The sequence below is a fragment of the Procambarus clarkii genome, chromosome 33 (genome assembly GCF_040958095.1).
Source record: "Procambarus clarkii isolate CNS0578487 chromosome 33, FALCON_Pclarkii_2.0, whole genome shotgun sequence".
In the NCBI taxonomy this organism is placed as follows: domain Eukaryota; kingdom Metazoa; phylum Arthropoda; class Malacostraca; order Decapoda; family Cambaridae; genus Procambarus; species Procambarus clarkii.
Window position 1 is genome coordinate 19,420,309 of NC_091182.1, and position 12,164 is coordinate 19,432,472.

General features: G+C 42.9%; 1 long non-coding RNA gene across 3 annotated transcripts; it reads right to left on the reverse strand.

Annotated features, from left to right (window-relative positions):
* Positions 1-232: 232 nt before the first annotated feature.
* On the reverse strand, positions 233-7,387 carry LOC123765362 (uncharacterized). 3 transcript variants are annotated; one of them, XR_011230233.1, is made up of 3 exons: positions 7,285-7,387; positions 5,964-6,100; positions 233-939 (listed from the first exon to the last, which is right to left on the reverse strand). It is a non-coding gene; the product is annotated as an uncharacterized lncRNA (long non-coding RNA). The 3 variants fall into 3 exon arrangements; XR_011230234.1 differs by having other exon boundaries at positions 7,280-7,381; XR_011230235.1 differs by having other exon boundaries at positions 5,964-6,116; positions 7,285-7,299.
* Between the last annotated feature and the right edge of the window lie 4,777 nt (positions 7,388-12,164).

The following is a 12,164-nucleotide window of genomic DNA, read 5'->3' on the forward strand; positions in this document are numbered from 1 at the left end:
TTGGTTCTATCATCCCGACCAATCAAGACATCCAGAGCCTTTACATATTTCACGTCAGTATTGGTAAGCAGATTTCTGGTAACTATTATTACTAACATTAAAAAGATTACATCTTCCGCTTTAAATTTCATCTTTGTTCTCTCATACCTTTAAATATCCCGATTGGCTTAAATCAAACTAAAAAAAAATATTGGCACTTAAATCATTCAGTTGGATGGGAACAAAGATTAGATTCCTGGATTAAAATATTTTATTTTTTAACTACAATGATTTATGAACTTTAAATATCTTTCATTAAAAGAAGGTTTAAAAACTGTTGCATTGAAAAGATAAAAACTGGAAGTAATTATATCCCAACATTAAAATGATATATTCGTCTATAAAATTATTGTGTGTTATGACAAACTTCTACATCACTTCATTTTTAACCCATCACTAAAATATTGTGGATTACAATTTGTCCGTATCATTTTCCACATTTACCTCATTATGCACCTCCCTGTGAACGATCATTTCTTCAATTTGTTCGAATCTTTCCCCACACTCTGGACACTCGTGGGGAACATTTCTGTCATGCACCATCCTGTGAATCATCATGTCTGTAAGGCGACCAAATCTTTCCTCACAATCAGGGCACTCATAAGGTCTGTCACTCTCGTGCACCAACCTGTGAGTTGTCATATTTTCATATTTTTCGAACCTTTTCCCACACTCAGGACACTCGTGGGGGACATGTCTGTCATGCACCATCCTGTGAATCATCATGTCTGTAAGGCGAATAAATTTATCTTCACAATCAGGGCACTTGTAAGGCTTATCAACCGCATTAGCCATCCCGTTATATTACAAGTGCAGAAAATTCCTAGTATTGAAGCCTGTAAATGCTGCTGCTGCTGCTTGGGAAGCAATCGCAAGGAGTATATTTGAAGGCAGAATATCCTGCAGGAGAAGGAGAGCGATTAGAATTATTTTATAGTTATTTGAAGCGAAATTTAATGGGGTTCTGGTTCTTCTATTGTGTGGTATAACAGGAGTAAAGTGCATATAGGCTGTGTGTGGTCTTTTATACATATTGGGCAGACAGGAATGAGGTACTAATTTCCGATTGTACTTCTACAGGCAGATCATAACACCTCTTGCTATTAATCTCTGTAGTGGTCTTGTCATGGTGCATATTCTAGAGACTACACTGCTGCTGGAAAGGTTACGCTCTACACCAATAAGAAGCTTAGAATTTGATTATCCTATTTGAGGAAATTCTTTCAACTAGAACAAACGTATCTATTTTAGAATAAAGTTAACAATTCAGAAACTATATTAGTCGTGGACAAGGGCAGTATCTATCAATTTCTACGACAATGTCAACAAAATACTTCAAACTAAATAAAGTAAATTTTATTAGCAGAAGGGAACCCTTGCACCGACGTAAGTGTCGGAAGGTAACTATCAGGAGAAAGCGGTAAGACATCACGCCTACATAGCCCTTTAGAAGATTAAGGATCGGAGATGGGACGAGGGGGAGGGGAGGGCGTGTTTTGTATGGTTGTCTTTAGCTAGGACAAGAGCTACAAGTAGCTATGAAAAGGCATCAAGCCAGGGAGACTGTAGCACCATCAGTGTCGCTAGATATTCAAAAAGTTATTAAAGGTCACCAAGAAACCAATACAAGAACCAAGGGCAATCTCTGGCCAGAATTGCTAAAGCTACACCCGATGACGGCAGAGGAAAGAGCAGGATGGACAAAAGCCTTCTTACCCATTGGGGAGAAGAGAGGAGATACTAGGTCTTTGCTTCTGACCGTCAGACCATTACCGATGTACTGTGCATCAACAAATAGTCCCAGGCTTATTCATGGAAGTCCTCAAGACCCCAAATAGTCACAGCATGGTGCGGGGTAACAGTGCCAACGCTGGCATTCAGCAAGGTATTTCTTTGACACTCAAACCAGGGCACAGTAGTAATGTGCACGACCCCCTAATGGAAGGAGGTACAATATTCCAAGTGTTAATAAACCTGGGAACCTGCAGTCGACTAAGTACATGGATATCCACATCAGGGAAGGTAATGCCGTCTGGAGAAACAATGTTCAGGGCCATGAAGATGATGTTCGCGGCCGAACAAATCGTAGAATGAAGCAAGAAGCAAACCATGTCCATGCATTGGAGGAGGAAGGGGTAGGGGGGGGGGGGAGGGACTATGCCAAGGAACCCCCCCCCCCCTCCCCCTCACGAAGGTGACCGAGCGAAACTGCGCAATTACAACTGAAGGAGCCACACCACAGCAAGAAATAGTCACCACAAGAGGATTGGAGCGCTACCCAACCATACAGGCAGGATGGATAACGGGGATTTTTATCTTTAGATTATCTTGAAATAATTTCGGGGCTTTAGTGTCCCCGCGGCCCGGTCCTCGACCAGGCCTCCACCCCCAGGAAGCGGCCCGTGACAGCCGACTAACACCCAGGTACCTGTTTTACTGCTAGGCAACAGGGGCATAGGGTGAAAAACTCTGCCCATTGTTTCTCGCCGGCGCCCGGGATCGACCCTGGAACCATAGCATCACAAGTCCAGCGTACTGTCCGCTCGGCCGACCGGCTCCGTTCTGCCGGGAAAGGCAGAACGCGGGTAATTAAGAGGAAAGCCTGGTCTGTACCTAACTTAACCGGGGCTAGATCCCGTCCTTACATTACAGTCTTAACTGGCGCAGTCTTCAGAAAGCTTGAACACGTGAAAGGGTCAGAAAAGTGCCTGAAACTAATGAAAATTTCGTCCGGGATACCCCCTACAACCACCCTGTAACCACAGAACAGGACAGGCAGCCCAACAAAACACTGCTATCTTAGTGGTGTGCGTCCTGGATATACACTGCTTAATAGTTACCTTAAGAACCGTTGGTTTTCTCCAGTTCAGCAACAAAGACCATTTGACAAGAGTTCTCTCCCTCCTTTTCCCCCCCTAATTCAAACACGTCAGGTACCCCATTTCTACAGACGAGAGTGCCGTTTAAACTCTCCCGCCTACAAAATAAGGCAAACCAAAGAGTAAGTCTGAATGAGTCGGTAGGAAGTAGCAGCCATAAAGTAGAAGAGGTAGAGAGAAAAGTAACAGGCGGAAGAGAAATATAGATCAACAAAATTGTTATAGAAGGTTGGAGGAACAAGGCTAAAAATTAGAAGTTTAAACACCAGCTCATTGAGCATCACTAACAGCTGGCCACAAAGCTCCCTTAAGTCGACAACGGGTTAAGATATCGTTAGGGGAGGGGGGGGGTGGGGGGTGGGGGGAAATACTGCCAGATAGTGTTAAAGGATTTCTTCTGGATAGAACGTTCAAACAATTTTCTTCCCCCCCTCCCCCCCCAAAAAAAAAAAATTCCAAGTAAACCAGGATACAAGTCGTGTGGAGGAACTTCCAAAATCTAAGAAAGGGGAGGGGGGGAGGTGCCAGAGACTTTACGCGCTCATACATTCGAAAAGAAGTTGCCAAAAGGTGCCACCAAGACAGCGAGTATGTTCATTATATACCGTTTGACAGGTTACAGATGCATCTGGTCATGGCAATTCTATAACTAGTACAATAACTTTTGTACCGGATAGGGTGACTGAAGATTCACATCAAGTACCGTCTTTAAAAGCACAATAGCCGCCAAGAAACATTGAATGGGGATAATTGTTTAAGTACACTAACAACTATCTAAGAGTTGAAGATGCTGACCTGGAGATCGTGCAGTTGTACATTTTTTTTACAAAATCAATTCAGTAATCCATTCAAGTTGGGAATACTTACAATTTGAAACCATGCGAGTTTACGTGAGCATTTTTATTTTTTTATAACTAGCTGTAACCGGTAACGCGTTTGTGGTTCAGCAAGCCATATGCGTTGTATTCTTCACTACCCATTCCCTTGCCCTCCCATCTATCCCCCCCCCCCCCCACATTTCCAAAATTATCTGAAGTTCATCACCGAAATAAGAAAAAGTTAAAAAAACAACTAAATGAAAACCAATGAAAATATTAAACTACTCATGAAATAAACGGTAAGGTAAACAGAAATCAATTGCAATGAACTGTCAGAATATAATTCAAAATTAAAATAAAGCCAAATCTATGAAAATTCAATTTATCAATGCAATGGGAAACACCGAAATGGAATCTTAACATATTTAGTATAGTTGTGTGTGCGTGTGGCTATTATGTGCAATAGATGGCACCATTAAAATAAAAGTTTTTACCCGTTACAGGTGTGGCATGTATATAGTAGGTATATGAAAGACACGCGCCTATTCGAATGCAACGTTATGTCAAAATTTCAAAGCAATCTGAAGACCTTTTTGGAGATTAACAATTTTGAACAATGAACATAGACTTTTTATTTAGAGAGATTTGAAAGCATTACAAACCGGCACACCACACAAAGGCATTAGTCACTTAGCACTTCCTCTGCTAAGTAGCTACCTTAAAGTCAGAGGCAGTGACATTTCTGTCAAAATGTTACTTTTCAAACTTTTGTAAATAATGGACACTACACATCTTTCGATTTTAAAGGGAACTTGTTAAAACTACCTTCCAGGGTTATCTGATAAATTTGGCTGCTAGTCATACATCTAGACCACATGCAGCGGCATTAAACAGTTTGGCACACCTTGCCACCAACAAGTAGACCTAATCAGAGTGAGGAAAGTTGGGCTATTTATTACCAGAACGATCAACCGAGAGCCCAGCTGCCTGAAAATGAAAGACAGGGAAAACCGTATTCTAGAAGTATATAAATCTCTTAAGTAACTAAAGTGAGTGACAAAAGCAAAAATATCTGGGTTCCATCATAGGACTTCCTCAAGATTGACGAGAGGGAAGCGAAATTTTATTATTGTCAAAATCTTTATGTTCTTATGGTGGCCGACATTGCCAACAATAATGGAACCAAAGACAGGTTCAATAAAGAAAAATTACCAATAATGTTCATGATCATTGTCGAGACAAGGGTGGGATGGGAGGGGGGGGGGTGAGAGATACGGCAGAAGTTTACAGCATGCTCACAGCCAACAGCCCGAGCAAAGTGAATTTTATTACTTATAAAACATTTCAGTGTTACTGGAAGCATTGCGTGCGACGAAATTAAGCAGAAACAAGTAAAACGGAGATTGAATGCTGGACAGTTGAGGTCAAGAACATTAACCTTCATTTAAAAAAAAAAAAGTTATTCAGTTTACTATCAAAAATTCCGAAGAAGCCAATACTAGTTAAAACAAATCGGCGGATTGGGACCAAGACCTACATCCATCACCCATGTTAAATATATACAGTGCGTGAAGAGCCTGTCAACCAGTTAGAGAGAACATGTAGAAGTACAGAGAGAATGATGAAGACTAGAACGTGCAGGTACGGAATACAAGAGTATTCCTCCCTTTTTTAAATACACGTGATGTAGAAAGCGTATGCAAAGGGATCTCTAGAATTAAAGAGTTTCTGCATATGAAAATTATCTTAATATTATGGTCAAGATCCTACAAAAGGCAATAGAATAAAAAGTTGAAAGATAAAAGGTAGGCGTATATATATATATATATATATATATATATATATATATATATATATATATATATATATATATATATATATATATATATATATATATAATATATATATATATATATAATGTATTATTATATATATATATAATATATATATATATATAATATTTACTAATATCGACAAGAAAAATTTAAAGTGATATAAATATAAAACTACCGTCTGATATTAAAGACGCATTAGAATTTATGACGCAAGTTTGAGGAGAATGGGAGCAACATTCCAAATTAAGATGAAGTTACTAGGATAAGGTTTATTAAAAGAAATTTGGATACAAGAGAATAGTGAATGGACAAAAACTACAGCACAATGAAGTGGATCTGCGAAAATAGGGTCCGGTGGAATAGACAACAGACCTGAATCAGATCAAACATACGTTGTCACAGGCAGGGTGCAGTGGTGGTGGCTGGGGACGGAGGTAACCGATTATGAGGATTGGTCGTTTCCCCAACAGCGACTGGGCCAAACTAACATGTGAAAAGATTGACGGAGTTTTCAGAGGCGCCTTCTGTCCTGTGGAGGAAGGAGACTAATTTAATTGTTTACATTTTATGCTGCAAGGAAGAGGCTCTGTTGCATCTGTAGCAGCAATGTATTTAGAGATGTTGCAGTAGATTTAGTCACTGGAAAATTTAAAACATAAGACGGCATTACCTGTAGCCAGGAGGTTAATGAAATGACTAATCCATCGAGAAGGAATGAAGAGAAGATTGGAAGATTGCTCTACAGACAGGGTGTAGTACATTTGTTCAACATGTAGGAAGGCCTCTAGAAGTTACGCGAGTGTCATGATTGGAGTCTAGGAAAAGGGGGGGGGGGGGAGGGTAATTTTACACTAGGTCTCAAGAGTGAAGTTTGTTGATCAGGAAACCGAGTACTAGAAAAGACAAGCTTTTGTCAAGCTTGGTCGTAAATAGATTCACTGGACAGCTCCTATACCCCCATAATATAGAGAAATAACGTTTCCCGGCAAGAGATGCAAAATGTTTACAAGGGCGAAAACTAAACTATGTACGGACATTCGCAAAGTCTGAAATTTTTACAAGTCAAATCCAACACCTTTGAAACATGTTATCATTGGTCAAATTAACTGCCTGGAACTATGCGTGTTGGTGGCTTTAGAATTACGTACGTACAGATTCTCTAATCCCACCAACGCATTTTACCTTCCTTGAAGGAATTATTTTTAACTAAATCTATTCCCACTATACTCTAGACCACTTTATCCTTCCCTTGATTATATAAAATATTTAATCATTTATACCTTAAAAAAAATTATATAAAAACAAATTAAGAGTTGGCTAATTAATGAAGGCTTTACTAGGGTTATAGTCATAGTGTATGCTCACGTTGTCAACGTTCATTAACAAAGTTAAAACTGAAGACACTATACCTCAAATAATTTTTAGTTTAAAAGTGTACATTGGTTATTGATGTATCAGAAATAAGACATACAATTCTTGCAAATTAAAATTCAGTACACAACATTAAAGTTCATTTCCAAATCAAACTTCGTCCCACCTCTGAATGAAAACACACAAATAGCTATATTAACGAATATGCAAAGCAGCACACACAAAATTACCATAAACACTACGGTAACAGCAGACCCCTAGTAAGATAAACCAAAGATCATGCATAACGACTAACCACCTCGTTAAGAAGAATCTATAAACATATAGTAAACACCACCTTACTTAAAACAGTGAGGATGCTGCTCACTGGTGAAACACAGACGAACTGGTAAACACTGAACAGCTTGCCACCACGTCGCTTCCCACACGAACATTACGGAAGAACGACAGGAAATTTCTAAGTGAATTTAAAAGAAACACACGGACACATAAAGAGATGCAAGACACCAGCAAAACAGCGCCCTCTGTTGTCTAGAAGGTGAGGAACAGAAGCAGTGAAAGAGAACGAGGAAGACGGTAAATAAAAATATTATTAGTAATGGATTTTCTAATATGTTGAGTTTTTTGTACATATGTAACATTTTCAGTTTACTCCAATAATATTTAGCCTGTGGTTTACTTATTACTTACAGATAAAATTTTAAATGTGAGAGATATATAATGACAAAAATATGTAACCTAATTAAAATTTTCTTAACATCCGAGAAGTTCACAAATTCTTTTCCGCAAAAGCTACTTGACTGGACACCCTGACACTGGCACCGTAGTTAAGGCTACAAGACTGTACACCCTGACACTACCGCCTTCGGTGAGGCTAGAAGACTGTACACCCACATACTGCCACCTTCGTTGAGGCTACAAGAGTGAACAAACTACCAAGGCTCCTTCATTTAGGCTACAAGATTTGACACCCAGACACTTACTACTTCGTTGAGGTTACAAGACTGGACACTCAGTCAATGACACCTTTACCGAGGCTACACTACTGGACACCCAGAAACGGGCACCTTCGATGAGGTTACAAGCCCTGACAACCTAACACTGCCTCCATCGCTGAGGCTACAATACTGGATACCCATTCCTAGTCTACTTTTCTAAGGCTACAAGAATGGAGACCCTGACACTGGTACCTTCGCTGAGGCTTCAAGATTGAACACCCAGTCAATGGAACATTCGCTGAGGCTACAAGACCGGACAACCTGACACAGGCACTTTCGATGATGCTAAAAGACTGGACTTCGTATCGCTGGCAGCTCCGCTGAGCCTTCAAGACTTTACACAATGACACTGGCACCTTCGTTGAGGCTAAAAGACTGAAGAACCTGACATAGACACCTTTGCTGAGGTTTCAATACTGGACACCCAGATACTAGCTCCATCGCTGAGGCTTCTCGATTGGATACCCAGACACTGGCACCTTCATTGAAGCTACAAGACCGAACAACCTGACACTTGATATTTTGCTGAGGCTACAAGAGTGGACACCAAGATATTGGCTCCTTCGTTCTGGCTACACGATTTGATACTCAGACACTGGCACCTTCGCTGAGACTACAAGATTGGAAACCCAGACACCAGACACTTTGACATTTGTTCAATCGTTGAGGCTACAATAATGGACACCCAGACATTGGCACGTTTGCTGAGGCTACAAGTCTGAACACCCGTACACTGGTGCGTTCGTTGAGGCTGCAAGACTGAACACCCTGTCACTGGAATCATCGCTGAGGCTACAAGACTGAGCCATCCTGATACTGGCAACTTCGCTGAGGCTACAACACTGGACACCCATTCCTTGTCTTCTTACATGAGGCTTCAAGACTGAACACCCTGACACTGGCATCTTTTTTGAGGCTTCACGACTGAACACCCTGACACTAGAATCTTTGCTGAGGCTACAAGAGTGGACACGAAACCACTGGCTCCTTCGTTGATGCTACAAGACTGGACACCCTGATACTAGTACATTCGATGAGGCAACAAGACTTGACTCTTTGACAATAGCACCTTCGCTGAGGCTTCACGACTGGACACCTTGACACTGTCACCTTCGCTGAGGCAACAAGCCTGGATAATCTTACACTGGCACCTTCGCTGAGGCTTCACTATTGGACACCCTGACACTTGCACCTTCGCTGAGGTAACGTGACTGGACAACCAGACACTGATTCCTTTGCTTCATCTTCAAGATTGGACACCATGTCACTGGAGTTTTCGCAAAGGCTACAAGACTCGACAAACTGACACTGGCTCCTTCGTTGCGGCAACAAGAATCGACAATCTGACACTGACACCTTTGCTGAGACTAAAAACTGGACACACATTCATTGGAACCTTCGCTGAGGCTACAAGACGGGACATCCTGACACTGGTATCTTCGCTGGGGCTATAGGAGTGGACACAAAGACACATGCAACTTCGCTGAGGGTACAAGGCTGGACACCCTGACAGTAGAACCTTAGCTGAGGCTAAAAGTCCGGACACAAGACACAGGAAGCTTTCGCTGAAGCTACATGACTTGACACCCAGACACTGGACTCTTCGCTGAGTATACAAGACTAGACATCCTGACAATGGCACCATCATTGAGGCTACAATACTAGACACTTAGACACTAGAACCTTTGCTGAGGCTACAAGACTGGACACCCAGACACCGGCACCTTCGCTGAGGCTACAGGACTGGAGAATCAAACACTGGCACATTCGTGGAGGCTACAAGCCTGGAACACCAGACACTGGAACCTTCGTTAAGGCTACATGACTGGACACCATGACACTGGTTCAGTAGTTGAGGCTACAGGACTAGACACTCTGCAACTAGCACCCTCGCTGAGGCTACAAGACTGGACACCCAACCACTGGCACCTTTGCGGAGGCTTCAGGAATGGACACTAAGCTACTGGCACCTTTGCTGAGGCTACAAAACTGGATATCCTGACATTGTCACCTTTGCTTGGTCTACAGGACTTGTCACCCAGATACTGGCATTTTAGCTGAGACTACAAGACTTCACACCCTGACAGAAAAACCGTCGCTGAGTCCACAAGACTATACACAATGACACAGGCTCATTCGTTGAGGAAACAAGACTGGACACCCAGACACTGGCACCTTCGTAGAGTCTGCAAGACTGGACACCCTGATATTCGAACCTTCGCTGAGGCTAAAAGGCTTGACACCCAGGAACTGCTACCTGCGATGAGGCTACAAGACTGTACACCGCAACACTGGCACCTTCGCTGAGGCTACAGAACTGGACACCCAGATACTGGCAACTTCGAGGAGGCTGCAAGCCTCCTCGCTGAGGCTAAAAGAGTGGACTCCCTGACACTGAAACCTTCGCTTGGGTCACAGGACTGTACACCCATAAAGTGTAACTTTTTCTGAGACTACAAGACTGGACATCCTGACAGTAGAACCTTCACTGAAACTTCAAGACTGGACACCCATTCACTGGAACCATCGCTGAGGCTTCAAGGCTGGACACCATGACACTGGCTCTTTCACGGAGGCTACACGACTGGATATCTTGACACTGACACTTTCCTTGTTGGTAAAGGACTGAATACCCATACACTGGCACCTTCGAGGAGGCTACAAACCTGGACAACCAGACAATGGAACCTTTGCAAAGGCCACAAGCCTTGACAACCTGACACTGGCACCTTCGCTGTGGCAACAATACTGGACACCCATTCCTTGCCTCGTTTCGTGAGGCACCAAGACTGGAGACCCTGACACTTGCTCCGTCGCTGAGGCTATGAGACTGGACACGCAGACACCGGCACGTTAGCTGAGGCTTCATGACTGGAACCCTGACAAAGGTACTATCGTTAAGGCTGATAGACTGCACTTCCAGACACTGGCTCCTTTGTTGAGCTTACATGACAGGACACCCTGACACTGGAACATTCACTGAGGCTACAAGACTGGACACCCTGACACTGGCACCTTCACTGAGGCTTCACCACTGGACACTGACACTGAACCTTCGCTGAGGTAACAAGACTGGATAACCTGACACTGGCAACGTCGTTGAGGCTTCATGACTGTACACCCTGACACTGGTACCCTCGCTGAGGCTATAAGACTGGGCACCTCTACACTGGTACTTTCGCTGAGGCTACAAGACTGATACTGGCTTCTGTGTTCAGGCTTTAAGACTGTACAACCTTACACAAGCACCTTCGCAGGTATTACAGGACTGGACATCCAGAATCTGGCACCTTCGCTGAGACTACACGACTGAACAACCGAACAGTGAAAATCTTCGCTGAGTCTACAAGACTGGACACCCTGACACTGGCACCTTCACTGAGGCTATAATACTGGACACCCAAACACTGACACCTTCGCTTTTGGCTATATGACTGAACATCCTGTCACTGAACTTTTCGCTGAGGCTACAAGACTGGACACCCTAACACACGCACCTTTGCTGAGGTTTAAGACTGTACAAACTTACTCTGGCAATTTTGTTGAGGCTACAAGACTGGACTTCCAGACACTTGTTCCCTCGATGAGGCTACAAGATCGGACACCCTGACCCTGGCACCATCGTTAAGGCTACAAGACTGGACAACCTGACACTGGCTCCTTCGCTGAGGGTACAAGATTGGACAACCTGACACTGGAATCTTCGTTGAGGCTAAAAGACTGGACTCGCTGACACTGGCTCCTTCCTTGAGGCTACAAGACTCTATACACACCCACTGTCACCTTCACTGAGGTTTCCCGACGAGACACACTGACACTGGTAACTTCGTTGTGGCTTCAGGAGTGGACACTCAGACACAGGCAACTTTGCTGAGGCAACATGACTGAACACTCTGTCCCTGGAACCTTCGCCGAGGCTACAGGACTGGAAACCCTGACACAGGCACCTTTATTGAGGCTTCAAGACTGGAACCCCTGACATTGGCTCCTTACTTCTGTAAGGACCTAATACGTCTGTACGTCTGTCAAGTATTCCCCATCGGTGTGGACAAAATTCCAATGGACCTACACGTACAAGGTCTAGGAGCTACTCCCATATTCCTAAGAAAAGGGGGAATTAAATTGGTAGATAAAATTACGTCTGATCACCTCACCGACATAGGAATCCTTGTAGATGGAAATTAATATTACAAATTCATCATTAGCTCAACAAAATATCAGGAA